General features: G+C 42.5%; 1 protein-coding gene and 1 pseudogene across 2 annotated transcripts in view; one reads left to right on the top strand and one right to left on the bottom strand.

Annotated features, from left to right (window-relative positions):
- The window catches only part of JARID2 (jumonji and AT-rich interaction domain containing 2), a 264,620-nt gene that overhangs the window by 121,583 nt on the left and 126,184 nt on the right, over positions 1–16,853 (bottom strand). The gene's annotated exons all lie outside the window — the stretch shown is intronic.
- On the top strand, positions 1,450–1,565 carry LOC142438373 (small nucleolar RNA SNORA72; annotated as a pseudogene).

Raw genomic sequence — 16,853 nt, forward strand, 5'->3', positions numbered from 1 at the left:
CAAAAGCCATAGCAGCCTGAAACAAATCTAGAGCTATTTGGTTTTTATTTTATTTAGAGGAACAGACCTTCTATCCCAGGCTCCTCAAGATAAGCCACCAAAAACTGCACCTGACAGACCCGTGGAGCAGCCATCCTCAGAGCCGGATCATTGCAGAGAGACGGAGGGAGAGGAAGGAGGACAGGGAGGGCGGGCGGGCGGGAGGCAGGCTCCAGAGCACTTGTCAACAATCCTCCGGCTGTACGTAATAAGCAGGCGGCGGAGCCGATGCCGCGCGGCAATAGGACGGCCAGAACAGCACTGGGACCGGGGGGAGGGGAGACGGGCAGGCAGAGGAGGTTATTTATGTGGAGGGGAGGGAATCTAACACCGAAGAGGAGGGGTCTCCGGGTATTTTTTTTTCCTTCCCAGTTTTCCTCCTGATAAATTAAAGTAAGAAAAATGAAAAGAGCGACAAGCTTTTTCATTTTACCATTTTCCCGACCCGCAATGCAGACAAATCGGGAATTAGGGAATTTCTCACACGGGGAGGGAGAGGGAGGACAGTGGATGGGGGGAGGGGGCATTTAGTTTAATTGTCCACACTGCTGCTTGCCCAACCATACCTCCACCCCTCCCCTGCCCTGCCCCTGGACAGCAGGCTCAATGTCACATGTTTAATCGCATAGCGTTTTTAATATCATAATTTGTGTCATTCCGCACTCGTCTTTTATTTGTTTTTTTGGCTGGGAAACCTGGGCAGCTCTCCAGACAAGACTGCAGAAATCTCTTTCCACATGCTCCTCCAAGCACCTCCTCCTGCCAGCCCGCCCACCCTCCTCTTTCTTACAATTCCAGCTTCCACCCTGCTTCGCTACTTACCAAATGACCTACTGATACCCAGCCACATGGGCCACGCTGCCCAGCCCCCCAAGCCCACACCCTGTACATGTGTGTGTACACACACATACACACACACCCCTCTGCCCTGGCCCCTCCCCAAGACACACAAATTGATCTAATCTAATAACACAGGCTGTGCTCCCTCATTGTTTCTTGAGGATCTCTCACAAAACAGGATTCTGTGTCCTGGCAACAACGGAGGGGTGAAAGCAAGCCCCTCCAGCAGAGGGCTGGCTGGTTCCCTGGCCTGAGACTGCCCAGTCACCTGTCACATGTTTGTCGGTTTGCTTTGAGTCAATTTTTTAAAAGGCTGTATCTTCCGTCGATAAAGCACATGTTCTGAACAAATCACCCTCCCGCATTCTTCTCCCTAAACTCATGCAAGGGGAAAGGGGAGATGATGGGTACCCCTTTAGGAATTTGTGGAACATGGATGTTTCCCCACAGACTCCCCCTACCCCAATGTGTGTCCCTTACTTTGACTGGACCCCTATGGTTGTTTCTTTTAACTGATTAATCAGCTTCAGACCCAGGAGCTTACTTAAACCTCACAAAAACACTAAAGTACTGCAAATATTCTCACTGCCAGGGCAGGCTACGCATTCACTATAGTTAAGACCATGCATGTGTCCCTAGGCTGAGTTCTTTCTCTGGGCCTGGTTTTATAAATGCTGGTGGTAAGTGTGAATTTCTGTATATGGCTGGTACTCTAAGAATCTTTATCAAGTTTAAGATGACTGTCTAATGAAATAAGAAATAATACATGCTGGTTTTCAGAATTAGGTCTGAAGAAGGGGAATCCTGCAACGATCCCTCACCTTGATGTCAAATTATTGTTTTGTTTTCTAAAAAAATATTTAAATTTTAAAAAATCTTAAAAAAAACTTTAGACATCTGTTTTATCTGGAGTGACATGAGCTGACTAGAAATTACCCAAGACTGTCTGATTCCAAAGACAGTATTTTTTTAAATTAATAAATCTTTTTATTGTGGCTCATACAACTCTTATCACAATCCATACATTCACCCTTATACATTCGTTGCCCTCATCATTCTCAACATTCGCCTTCCACTTGGGTTCCTGGAATCCAAAGACAGTATTGATAACTGTCCCAGGCCTCATTGTTCTGCACTGCCTTTGAAAAAAAAAACATGCTGGGAAGAAAGTAGGTAAGGGTGTTCCTTTGGCCTGGCATCCATTAAATCACTATAAAATCAAAATTAACCGTTGATCTTGTCAGAGATCAGTACAATCTGCAATCTCCCAATTTACAGATAAGAAAACTGAGGTACAAGAAGGCTTCTTTTATTAACCAGAAATCCCAGAGTTCGTCCCTCGTCGTGCTCGTCGTGACTCAATAGTCAAAAGGCTATTTAGGGATCCGGCCATACTAACACTCTGGAACACCCCTCTCTAGTCACCGGGGAACCCACAGAGCCCACCCTTATTTAGTCTTGGTGAACAATTGTTGGGCATGCATCCCACTGCAGTATAAATCATATGCGGCATCTTACTTCCTTTACTGAGATTTGCTTTTTGGCTCCTTCATTAAACAAAAGCACTCAAAGCAAAAGTTGTTAAAACGATGCCGATATGATGATGTAGGGCAATTCTACAGTCTATCAGAGAGGTAAGAAAGGAGAGACAAACTGACCAGCAATGAATTCAACGGGGTCCTGCATGGATGGGGACAGCTCATAACAAGCCCAGATCAAACATTCAAACCCTGACAGGGCCCCAGAGTTTACAGCCATCAGCAGTTAACAGAGTCTGCTCTTTTCCTATCTGCGCTCTGCACAACATCCCTGCTTCCTGCTCTTCACAGCAACTTTAAAAAGTAACGAGTTCTGAAAACTCAAAAGATAAGACCTAACAGGATGCTGGCCACAAACTGCTTTTGCTTCCCAAAATCATTAGCATCTTGAGCTTCGACTCAGCAGGCCCTAAAATATATGCAAACTAGACTTCTGTGCCAGTGCTCTGTTATCTAGTCAGGAAGGAGTGAGAAGGCTCTCCATGAACTGAGGTTGTGGGCTATGGAGATAAAACACCAGCCCCCTGCTAAAGTGGAGAGGCATGAACCAGTTAAGACTAGCAGCACCCTCCCTTTCTGTTAAGCAACAAAACAAAAATAAATAAATAAATGGGACCAGGCTCACTTTAAGAGCAACAGAATTTTGAAGTCATTTAAAGGCTGTAAAGAGGAAATGAAATGGCACAAAGGGCAAGGCTGGAAAGGATCTATCATTGTTAGAAATTAATGATGATAGCACACTAGCTACATTTCCATATCCAAATACCTCCACAAAGGAAGACTTCACCAAATATCAAGTTCATCTCCTCCATTTAAATTTAATATTGAGATTACCCCATGAGCCCATAGCCCAGTTCAACTAATAGAACAGGAGCCAAAACTCATTCTGTCAATCTAGGTGGACATAGTACCATATATACTGGAGTAAAAGCCGACCCGAATATCCGCAGAGGCACCTAGTTTGACCACAAAAACCGCATTAAAAATGTGCTGAGAGGCTGGTCCGAAGGTAGTGAGATCTCACAACGATTGCTTACAGTCAATTACTGGTCGACCTATTTGTCTACCCGCCCCCTCACTGCTGCACTTGACTAGTAAAAAAAAATGTGCTGAGAAACTCGGCTTCTACTCAAGTATATTGGTTTATTGTTTTCACTAAGTTCTCCTTATACTGCTAATCCGTTCATTCTTACTAATGTATGAAAATGCCCCATTGTAAGAATATAAAACTAACCCATGGCTATCAGCTCATATATACCTACATAAAGCCATTTCCAGTCTCTTGTTCAGGGGGGCGAGGGGGGTGGTATGATCAGATCTAAATTGTGACCCTTTTTGTCCTGCTATCATGAACACTGTTGCCAACCTCCCTGTCTGTTCGTCTGGTGAAAAGCAGCATCTACTAGAGCAGTGGTTCTCAACCTTCCTAAAGCCGTGACCCTTTCATACAGTTCCTCGAGTGGCCATGACCCCCCCAACCATAGCATTATTTTCATCGCTACTTCAGAACTGTAAATTTTGCTACTGTTATGAATCGGGTGACCCCTGTGCAAGGGTCACTGGATCCCGAAAGGGGCCGTGACCCACAGATTGAGAACCGCTGCACCAGGGTTTCTCTTAGACACATACCTAGGAGTAGAAATAGCAGAAATCCTTTGGCATGCAAATATTCAAATGTTAATGCAGAAATAATGGCAAATTGGTTTCAAAACAGATTATGTCAATGTTACTTGTATACAACCAATGTATCACTGTAATCTCTTCATACTGATGTGTGAACACTTATTTAACACATCAAAGAAAAAAGGGCATTCTCAAATTTTTACTTCAAAAGAGGTCAGAATTTCAGAAGAGATCTCATATGCTAAAAAATGCTAGGAGGCCAGCCAGAGACATGGCTGCCAACAACTAATTATTGTCTGAACCCCAGGACAGCTGAGGACCCGAGACTGCTCTTATTTTGTTTCAGGAATCTACGTCAGTCCGTTTCCTTACCAACTCCAGCAAACCCACCAAGATACATTTTTCTTTTTAAAAATAAATAACAGGGCAACCTCAATCTAGAGTTTTGATAGAGCTGAGAGCAATTCATTTGCACATCTTAATCAAGTTTAGATATGTAAAAGTGTCCCTGTGTTGATGAATTGAACAAACTGCTGGGTCTTATGACGACAAGCTTGATGTATTCATATTCAATCAAGAATGTAAGTTAGCCCACGACAGGGACCCACCTCACATAGACAAAGGCAAGCCTTACAGTGTTGGATACAATCAATGAGGAATCATGATTCTCTAGGGCCACTTTACAAAAGCTCCTCAGTTTCCTACTACCAATACAAATTACCCATCAAGCTTACCCAAGGTGGGCTTACCATGTGACCGCTCTGCAAGTAACAATTTCTAAAACACAAAAGTACTGGTATTAATGGGCGTGTACGGCAGGACAGAATTGCTATGAAACAGAATGGAGTTGGTGGCAGTAAGTTTGGGGGGATTTTAGTTTCTGATTCTTGCTATGTCAGGATGGGCTTACAATTACAAAATACCAATAATTACAAATGAACCAATACAGGGGGAACTAGGTTGTGTGACTCTACAGTAGCTACTGAAGCAACCTTGGTTGCTGTGCATTTAGTCAATACTAATACTGATGATGATATGATGAATTCGTATAGTAATTAAACCAGACAGTTCAAAATAAGGTTATCACAAGATAAGGATGATATTGCAAATGAGTTTTCAAATTTAAAGAGTCAACTGACTTGCTGAAGAGCTGTACACAAAGCCTCCGTGGCTCCGGGCACTGTTGGTATGACCATGGGGCAAGGTTACCTGCTTCAGATACTCGTATTCTACTACTCGGTGACTGGGTGCTATAAAGGGGCCTAGGGGAGGGCTGGTCTACCGTCACCTCACAAGGTCTCAGTTTCTTCATTGTCCTGAAATAAGAGCATAGAAAATGCAAGCCAGAGGGGCAAGGGCACATCAAGTTAATTATCTGCACTAAAGAACTAATAGTCTACAGAGAAGGCTTTGTTAGGGCTACATTTATCTATACAAAATTCTATGAGCATCTATAGTAAGATCTACAGAATGGTTTCCGTATCTATCAAGGTGCTTTAACAAATTTATGGGGAAAATTCCATTACCTATTAATTCCACTTTTTCACCAACTTTTTAAATCTCCCCTCATATTTCTAATTATTTGACTGGCAAAACAAACTCATACATTATTCCCTTGATGGTCTAAAAAGGGTAAACACAGATATGATGCTGTTAAATTCTATGTATTCTGAGAATATTTTAAAGAGATAAAAGTTCCCAATTGTAAAATTCAGTCAAAGCAGCAAGTGGTTATTTCCCTTAGTAATAAAGACCAGAGAAAGATGAAACTTTCCACTTGCATTAAGAGCTAGAAATTCACAAAAACTCACGGGGGCAATGCTGCCCTGTCCTATACAGTCACAATGAGTCAGCAGTGAGCTTGGTTTGGGGGTTTAGCGGAAAAATGAAGATAGGTCATACAGCTTATATACAACCCTAGCTAAAAACCAAAACCCAAAATTCATTAAGTAAACTGTAACTACAGACACAATAACTGAAAATATAAATACATTTACTCTGAGATGCATACCCAAATATTAGGATTATAATAGTATGAACATGTTATAGATGCTTCTATCTGGAAGTGTCTCTTTAATGGTAATGCATAAGAAAGGCATATTATATACAATATAGGCAGTTGATTGCCATCAGACACGAACTGTACCTAAAGAGCTTTAGGGGAATCTATACTTAATCCAGAACTCAATCTTAAAAGGGAACTCTTTCTTAACCCAGGGAACTGGCTGTAAAGGGTAATTGTGATCGCAATGTACTCAAAGAGCCAAAATTAAAGATCAAGATCAAAGAGTTACTGAACGCTTTCTCCAACATCAGATCCTAACAAAACCTACGCTCACTTCAACTGCTAGGATACAATATGGGTAAGAGATGCCAACAACCATGTACAAACAAATTGACTGATTCCAGTTCTAGAAGTTAGTAGTAAGAAAATCAGCACACACACACACACACACACACACAAAAATCTATGTACAAGGATTTCAATACAACTTCTTTATTTTCATTGCTGCATTTTACTCATTTTGGGGTTTTGTTTCCTGCATTGTATTTGCATCAGTTTTGTGTGTGTGTGTGCACGCGTGTGTGTTTTAAAATTCTAGATCAGCTTCCAAAGCCCTGCAGTGCACTGACTAGCAAGTCAGCATATTTCATTAAAGGCACAGGGTCCTTCAAATGCAGACATGACACATTCTCTCTATGATTACATCCATCACGGTGCCTACGGTTCCTTTACATGAAGCTGTGGCCACGATCTGGAAAACTCATCTATGTCTGCATAGCAAGCCCTGGTACTCTTCTTTCAGAGCTGGGCATTACCTCCCCAGGAGCCATCAGCGACACCAACCACCTGCTTTCCTGGTGCTTATAATATCAAGAAAAATAGCTGATATAAGTCAGCCTATGGAAAGAGTTAGTGATGCCTGGAGGTCATTTCAGGCTTTCTTGAGGCTGAGGGGCTGTAGTTCATGGATCATTCAACCACACCCCCACTCTGCATCCAGGGTTGCTCTCCCACCCAGTAAGGTAAGGTTGAACATGATCCATGAATCGCCGTGTGCTTACAAGTATTGGCCTTTTATTTTTTATCATTTTATTGGGGGCTCGTGCAATTCTTATCACAATCCATACATACATCCATTGTGTCAAGAACATATGTACATTTGTTGCCATCATCATTCTCAAAACATTTACCATCTACTTGTGCCCTTAATATCTGCTCCTCCTTTTCCCCCTCCCTCCCCACTGCCCCTACCTCATGAACCCTTCATCATTCATAAATTATTATTATTTTGTGGCCTTTTATTTTAAAATAAACTTAGCTCTCAGTTCTCACCGGCAAAAATATCCAGGTGAAAATTTTAGATCACTAAATGTAATGAAAAATCAATGATACTCTCTATGGAGCACACGTTATAGATAGGAGCTCCCAATATAATGCCCTTAAATAACAGACAGTAAAATGACGTCATTTCCCACACATACGGCCCTACAATTACTTCTACGGTATTCAAGTTTCTACATGTTGGAACCTTTCTTTCAGTATCAAAAGTTGTTCTGGTCATTATTAAAAATATTTACACTGGCATATTCTGTTGGCTCAACTGATAACAACAAATTTTAAGTAAAGTCAAAATACCCACAATCTCACCACCTTTATAAGGAAGCAAAATTGATAACATCAGAAGTCATGGAACTTAACTCTTTCGGTATGTAGATTTCCTGGCAGTTCCTTTAAAAGCTGAATGACAAGGGGCTACAAAAGGATTTTAACCCTTTTTATCAGGATGAAAAGATAATGAAATTTTTCCACAAACTTGAGGCACCTTTCTGTATTACAATGGAGATATCACAATGGAAATATCTTACTGCCAAATGTGGAGCTGCTGAAAATAGTGCACAGGAAATTGTTGTTCTCAGCCAACTTTTTATGTGTAAGCAGGGAGAGTCGATAGCAAAGTAACAAGGAAGAGTACGGCATACTACCTACACAGCAAGTAAGAAAGCCGTTTACTATGACTGAAGAGACCGTAGGAGTTTTTATTAAAAGAATGTTTTCAAAGTTGCATGAGTTCTAAGAAAGCCACATTTTAAAAAATTTTTGAGTGGCATGTGGAAGGTTCGCCATGTTTTACACGGCAGATCACTACATATGACAGAAGCGTTACAAACAAATAACAAAGCAAACCAACAGAAAGTATCACCAGCTAGCTGTATCGCCCCAATACCATAGTTTCTGGCGCAACTTATCTTTCCATAACTAAAATGAATTCCTTTTGGTAAAGGGGACATTAAAAGTTACTTCAGTGGTATTAACTGAAAAATTGGGAGTGTTGTCAATATAGAAGACAAAGTCAATCAGAGAAGAAGTCATTGATAGAAATAAGATTAACATATTAGATGTGTGATATGAAGCAAATGAAAAACCTGAGTAAAAGTGAAATTCAAGGCAGACAAACTCAATTTTGGAAAAAAGATTAGCTTGTAGAAGGGTTGTAATATAATGGCAAGCATGCCATTAAAATTCCCCCCTAAAACATTTGGGTTTAAGGAAAATTAATTTTTTTATCTCCATCTCCTACCATGGGGATTTTTATCTCCATCTCCTACCAGCTAGACAAAGTTGTTTCCAAAAGGAATTACAATGTCTGTGTAGAAAGAGTCCTACAGAGCAACACAAAATTGTGATCCAAGGCAGAGGGGGAAGAAAACCACCATTGTTTGCATCCCTTCTCCAGGATTCAATAGCCTCTAACCACATGTGGCTTCTCAAATTTATTTATTTATTTATGTTAACAAATATTAAACAGAATCCCAAATTCAGTCCCTTGATAACACCAGCTGAACTTTCAAGAAACAGCGGCTGGCTAATGTCTACCATTTACAACACCACAGATTTTAGACCATTTCTACCATCTATGAAAGTTCTATTGGGCAGTGCTAGTCTACATTCCTCCACCCAATTTAATCTTAAATCTTTCAAACAAATGTACACGATGCCACATTGCCTCCTCTGCCAGGACCTTGGATCTAATACTATGCAGTCAGAGGCTGGTGTGTGGTTTTGTTTTGGTTTTTTGGTTTTTTTTTTTTTTTTTTTGGGGGGGGGGGGTGCCGCACACCTGTCTTTTCCAGGAGAGGAGGGACAATTGGGTAGCAAGTTTCACATCAGCAGCTGGTGGCTTTAAGGTGAACCATCAATCTAGTTTTTAAGAGGAAACAGGAAAAGGGTCTACCGCTTGGAGCCATTAAAACGCCAGGCTAGGTCAGGAAACTTAGAAGCCATGACCCCAGAGGGAGATTCATATCCTAGACAGTTTTAGGGAATCCTGATGCGCCCTGACAGTGTGGTTGTAAGTTGAACTACCAACCACAAAGCCAGCAGTTTGAAGCCACCAGCCATTCCGAGGGGCAAAGATGAGGCTTTCTACACTGAAAAGAGTTGCAGTCTCAGAAACCCACAAGAGCAGGTCTAGCCTGTCCTACAGGGTTTGAATTGACTTGATGGCTTGGGTTTGGTTTGGATGGAGCCTGGGGCTAGAAGGCTCAGAGGCCAGCAATGTGCAACTACCCCATGGAATTACTCTGAGCTAGCCTCACATCCCAGTACTTCCTCAATCCAGGCTACAAACACCATCACCACGACCACCAACTTGTGGGCACACTTGGGATAAGACTGGCTGACTGACCAAGTCCCTGCCTCTCTTCCTTCCCCAGCCTAAACTCCTCCACGAGTCCTCAAGAAAGACACTGGACACAGGGCGGGGAGGAAAGGGGGGGGGGGGGGGGAGAGAGACACTGTTTCTTCTAGATTACCTGGGCATTAAACTCCTACCTTCAAAACGTACAGCCCAGCAGACTCATGAGGTTAGGAGAAGCAAGCAAGTATAAACCATAGATATGAGTGTACCTCCTCCAAACAGAACCAAATAGAAGGAAGGGATGCCTATTGGCCTAAATGAAGGAGGGTAGGGGTGGGAGGGAAAACCACTATCAAAGGACTTTATTTAAGAAAAGGTAGGATATCCAGTGAAGGGATGATTCACACACAGATACTGGTAGATCATCAAATCCAGTTTGTCAGCGCATGTATCGTTTGTTTTTTTTAATGCACTCAATATTGTTTAAAATGGCTGCGATCCAGGAACTGTGGTTTAATATAATTTGACAGATTACAAAGTGATCCAATCCTTCCAAAAATATCACCTTTTCCAGGCTCTAATCTCCAGTGCCTTCGTTACCCTCCCCAGGCCTCGCCCCTCCATCCCACCTGAAACTGGGTCAGCTTCTTAGCTGTACCATGCTCGTCCCTCCAAGACGCAGAACCAAGTTGTCATGTGAGGCTTAAGAAAAGTACATGAGGCATTTCAAAATTCCTTTTTTTTAAAGTCCTACTTTTTCAACAAACTGTTTCAAGCCCCCACGTACAAACTAACACCCACTACTCCTTGGGGCAGCTTTGACCAAGGCCTGTTGTGGAAGGGAAGCTCCAGAGGGAGCTCCTCCTGCTAGTGGGTCAGAGCTGCAGCTCTGCTCTAGGTCCTAGGGGGAGGCCGGATTACAGAGGCTGGCATCCATAGCCAGGGGGCTGCTGGTATACAGTGACTCTCCCAACACAAGCCCTTTATGACACAGCGACAGCTTTTAGGAGAATTAATTAGGTAATGTGTATCTAGACCCTCACTAACAATTACCCTTTGAGGACTTACTTTCGCTGCCAGGTACTACAAATTTCAAATAAATCGTCTCATTAATCAGAAGAATATCTCTTCCGAGAAATAAATTACTACCTCCATTGACAGAACAACACAATGGGGCAAGCTTCCAGATTGCCTTCCTGTCTCAACTCCTGATAGTGACCCCTTTTGAAAATAAATCATAGTGTTGGGGGAAAATTTGCTGTGAAACATACTCCAAATCATTGTGATATTATGTATCAAAACCAAAACTGTGCTCCACAGGGATCTCAACAGTTAATTTTTCAGAAGTCAATAGCCAGGCCTTTCTTCCAAGGTACCTGAGTGCCTTCAAACCACCTAACTTCCACTAGGCCAAGCACATAGGGAAGGCTGTGACCATAAAACTAAATAATTCATGCTTAACTGCTGCTTGGCTACTCTCAGTCCCCAAGCAAAAGCACACCCTGGGTTTACGCTGACATTATTTTTAAATAGACCCATTCCATCCGTGTTCTAAACTCTAAAAGAACAGACCAAGTCAATTAATTTGCCAGACAGAAAAAAACACACCTGTGCCCGATTCTATTTCAGAAAGGGATGCAGAGATGGGCCAGCAGTGGTAACTGGTAGCCGCCATCCACTACCAAGAGCAGCCACTTGATGGCAATCTTAATCTTGGAATGCTTCCATAAAGGGAGCCACCCAGAGAATAGGTAAGCCCAATATAGTGTGCCCAGTGTGGACAAGTTTACTTAGTAGAAAGGGCTCCTTCGCTGCACAGCAAGCAAGGGAGAAAGACTCTCCCACCACCTCCTGTGGGTTATTCTCTGCCTCCACGTCTTCAAGGACCTCATTCAGGGCTGGGCAGGGCTGCCTGTAGATTCTGTATAGCCAGACCACATGCCACATTCACACTGTGCTGTCTGCCCAACAAGAAAGACAGCTTATTAGAGATGGAAATCAACAAGACACTGCTGGTTCCTAGTCCCTGGCTCAACATAGTGTACCCAGAAAACGGGGTGGCAGCAGGGAGAGGCAAATAAGCCAACTTTCCAAATGTATACCACCTGTTAAAGAGAGGCTATTTTCTGTCTTTCTGCTTCGACTGTAAGAGAAAAAATTAAAAAGCGAATGTACACCTCATATTTGTACATCTGTTAGAGAAAAGACTCTTCAGGACAAAAGGGGGGAGTAGGAAACACTATAAATTGCATTTGCTATACATTAACACAAAGGCTCTCTGGAAGATCAGACTGGGGGAGGAGAAACTACTATAGTATTTTCAGAGAACAGCTCACGATCTCAGCAAGGATAACGACATGTTCCCCTACATAATTCCACCTGGCCCTGTGAGACAGCTGTGCAACTTTTGGCTGTCCCTTTCGTAAGAGTTCAGGCAGAGTGGAGAGTTTGCCAACGTCTTTCTCTGAGGGACTCTGAAAGTGCCAGCTGAGAGCCTTCCAGCTCACCCTTTAAAACTCTGAAACACTTTCCAACTGAGCAAACTGCAAAGGCACTTTCCAAATAACACTACTAACAAAGCAGTCTGAAGTTGGGGAAACCCCTGGGCGAATTACAGGGTAGTAAAGCCACTAGAAAATGGATTGGCAAATTTAAGAAATGATAAAGACAAAGGAACTTCACCTGCCACAATGAAGTGTGGATAGCATTTGTCAACCTTTGTAACTATCAAACAGCATTCTAGAAGGAAACATAAATTCAGCCTGAATTATTAATTCCATCATGAACACTCCTCCAATAACACACTGGGAGGAGTGTGTCGAGGTAAGCATTAAAAAACAGCCGTGGTGTGAACATAACTTCTTATTCCAGTGAGCCATGAAAAAAGAAGTACAGGAAATAGCCACTTCAGAGTGTCCCAGACATGTCCCAGGGGCCCAAGCAAAACCAGGATCAACCCTATCTCCGAGAAGGATCAACCCAGAAGATGCAGACGCAGAAGCTATGTGCGGAAAGATCAGAATCCACCATGAGACCCAAAGTGCGAAGGAGTCCAGAATGCAATGACCAGCCAAGTTCTCCTTAGATGTCCCCGTGCACTCTGGCGAACTGATCAACCAGGTGGTGAAGGGCACTGGGGCCTGTTTCCTTGATGGCCAAGAATAAAGTTACAAGAACAGCGTGTCCCTCCCTCCCCAACAAGGGGCCAGTGCAGGTTTACAGCATCCAGAAAAGAAATTACTAAGAATCCAAACCTTGAGCTCCACAGACTGCAGAGGAGTGTGAGGAATACGGTGAGATTTAGCAGAAGATGAGATTAAGAAACAAGAATCATGAACTCCAGGGTAGTCACCCCCAGCACCCCCCAAAAAGTACAGCTAGTAAATCACTACTCCTTTTGTTTTAAACACATGCATTATAATGGCAAGGACTACAGATTTCATGTGGAAAAACTAATAAGTTAATTCCAAGAATTAAGTACAGCCCCTCCCTTACAACACAATTTTTGGTCTGGATCTATCCAATTGCATGGATTCCTGAAGCCCAACTTCCATTAGGCCCACTGTATTAAAAATTCAAGGGGTGTATGTAAAAGGAACATTCAAAAAGTTCATAGAAAATGGAAAGATAAAATGGGACTCTTTGAAGCACTCTGTACAGTGGTTTATAATAACTAACAGTTGCTACTTTGTGGTATATATCAAAACATTATTATTTGGGGGACGTTGCCGCACACTTCAGGAAGTTCATGAAAAAAATTATACTATCTTTTTAATAAAAAAATCATACTACCTTTTCATTTCACTTTTCCACAGAAATGCTGAAGCTCTACTCATAATAAGAAATCACGGCATTATGGTATTAAATGTTTACATGTATCTATCTAGAAGTGCTTCTTTAATTTTATGCAAAGAAACGTACACTATATACCAAACCAAGCATCTGACTGTCATTAGACACAGAACATATCTACCACTTTACTAACTGGCATGTACTAATTGGGTTTACAGATAGACTGTAGGACGCAACTCATTCATAATCCCAGGAATGCCTGTCTGTGTAACACTGAGTTTTCACAATGTCCAAATTTGCTAGGGTCCTATTTAACAGAACTGATCGTGAATGTTCAGCGCCATTTAGCTGTAAAAGCCCTTCATTTGGAGAAATGTGATGCAAGAAACTCACAAGCAAAGCAAAACCACACTAGTCCCTTGTGGTATATCTGACAGTAATTAAAGCTCTATAAATACACACAAGACCTTTCTAAAAGTACAAGGAGATGAGCGACATTGTCATCTTACTAGCATGAACACAAATGCGCAAATCCCACGAATAAACAGGTCACCTCTGGCTGGAGTAGCCCTCCCCAGGGCCTGTTTTGTCTACAAATGCTGGTTGGAAAGCAAGGCGTCAACTTTCCACAACCAAGTGCCGAGCTTGCTGGGTTCTGGTGGCTTACATGTTGCTATGATGACAGAAGCTATGCCATGAGTATTCAAATAGCCGCTGGATCACGAATGGTGGTCTTTTCTGCAAAGTGACCAGGCTAAGACAACCAAGCCCTAGATTCTATTTCTGAAAAACAGCCTGTGAAAGTCCTTTGGAGACGAGCCAGTGAGGGTGCATTATAGCACTGATACAACATACAGCGTTCCTCTAGTTCTTTAATGCTGCGCGCGGGCGGGCACACACACACACAAACACACAAACACAAACATGATCCCAATTCTACCTTACAAATCCGGTTGGACCAGAGCGTGTACAAAGGTACAAATAAAAGCTTGAGACACGGAGAATCAAGGACAGATAACCACTCTGGACCAAAAATAAGAGCAGCGATACCAGGTGGGGATGTGGATGGTACAGGGGAGAAAAGGGGGGACCGACATCAAACAAATGGGTAAAGGAGACAGCAGTCGTTGTAAGACATAAAAAATAATTCATAAAATTATCATGGGTTCATGAGGAAAGGGGGGGGGTGAGATGAGCTGATGCCAAGGGCTCACGTAGAAAGAAAATGTTTTGAAAATGCTGGATGAACAATCTGGAGGCGATAACAACAGGACCTATGATTCCTGGGGGACATGGAAGAGAGGGATGTGGTGTTAACAAACCCAGGGACAAGGGAACAACAAATGATCCAAATCGGTGGTGAGGAGGATGTAGGAGGTCTGGTAGGACGTGATCAAGGGTAATGTAACCAAAAGGAATTACTGAGCATGATAGTGGGACAAGAGGAAAGTCAAAGGAAATAGAGGAAAGAGCTAGAGGCAAAGGCATTTATAGAAGTCTAAATAAAGGCATGTACATATGTGAATATATTATACATGAGGATCGGGAAATATATTTATGTGCATATATTTATAGGTTTAATATTAAGGTAGAAGGACATTGAGCCTCCACTCAAGTACTCCCTCAGTGCAAGAATACTTTGTTCTATTAAATTGGTATTCTGTGGTGCTCACCTTCCCAACATAATTGCTGAAGACCAAGTGGATGGATAATCACTGTGGTGAAGAAAGCTGATGGTGCCCGGCTATCAAAGATATAGCATCTGGAGTCTTAAAGGCTTGAAGGTAAACAAGCAGTCATCTAGGGCAGAAGCAACAAAGCTCACATGGACGAAGCACACTAGCCTGTGCGATCACGAGATGTCAAAGGGATCAGGTATCAGACATCACCAGAACAAAAAAACTTATCATTGTGAATGAGGGGGGGAGTACGGAGTGGAGACCCAAAGCCCATCTGTAGACCAATGGAAGTCCCCTTGCGGAATTGGTATGGGGAGGAGTCCAGCCAGTCAGGGTACGGTGTGGCGATGAAACATACAACTTTCCTCTTGTTCCTAAATGCTACCCCCCCCCCCACTATCATGGTCCCAATCCTACCTTACTAATCTGGCTAGACCAGAGCATGTACACTGGTACAGATGGGAACTGAAACACAGGGAATCCAGGGCAGATGATCTCTTCAGGACCAGTGATGTGAGTGGTGATGCTGGGAAGGTGGGGGGAGGATGGGTTGGAAAGGGGGAACCGATTACAAGAATCTACATATAACCTCCTCTCTGGTGGACGGACAACAGAAAAGTGGGTGAAGGGAGATGTCGGACAGGGCAAGATATGAGAAAATAATAATAACTGATAAATTATCAACCATCCATGGTGGGGGGAGTGGGGAGGGGGGGGGAATGAACTGATGCCAGAGGCTTGGGTGGAAAGGGGATGTTTTGAGAATGATGAGGGCAATGAATGTACAAATGTGTTTTACACAATTGATGTATGCATGGATTGTGATACGAGTTGTATGAGATACTAACAAAACAATTTTAAAATTATATTAAACCTTTAAAATAATAAATATTGTATTATAAAATCTTTTACTAAGGATGGCAACATATGTACAAATGTGCTTGACACAATGGATGGATATATGAATTGTGAAAAGAGCTTTAAGAACCGCCAATAAAATAATTTAGAAAATGATAATTTTTAAAAATCTGGAAAAACGGCTGTCAAAAGATATAGCATCTGGGGCCTTAAAGGCTTGAAGGTAAACAAGCAGCCATCTAGCGCAGAAGTAGCAAAGCCCAAATGGATGAAGCATACCAACCTGTGGAAGGGATGAGGTATCAGGCATCAAAGAACAAAATATCACCATTGTGAATAAGGAGGAGTAAATATTGGGGACCTAAAGCAACTGGACATCCCCTTTCAGAAGGGTCATGGGGGAATCGAGTCAGTCAGGGTGTAGTATAGGAATGATGAAACATACAACTTTCCTCTAGTTCCTAAATGCTTCCTCCCTGCCCCCACCCCCTCACTATCATGATCCCAATTCTACCTTACATATCCGGCTAGACCAGACGATGTACCCTGGTACAGACTGGAACTAGAAACACAGGGAATCCAGGACAGATGACCCCTTTAGGACCAATGGTGACGGTGGCGATAGTAGGTTGAGCAAGACGTTGGACAGTGTAAGACATGACAAAATAATAAAAAATTATCAAGGTTTCATGAGGGAGGGGGAGCACGCGGAGGGCAGGGGGAAATGAAGAGCTGATACCAAGGGCTCAAACACAAAGAAAATGTCTTGAGAATGATGGGGCAACAAATGTGCTTGGCACAATGGATATATGTACAAGCACCCAATAAAACAATTTGTTTTT

Source organism: Tenrec ecaudatus, chromosome 1, assembly GCF_050624435.1.
Source record: "Tenrec ecaudatus isolate mTenEca1 chromosome 1, mTenEca1.hap1, whole genome shotgun sequence".
In the NCBI taxonomy this organism is placed as follows: Eukaryota; Metazoa; Chordata; class Mammalia; order Afrosoricida; family Tenrecidae; genus Tenrec; species Tenrec ecaudatus.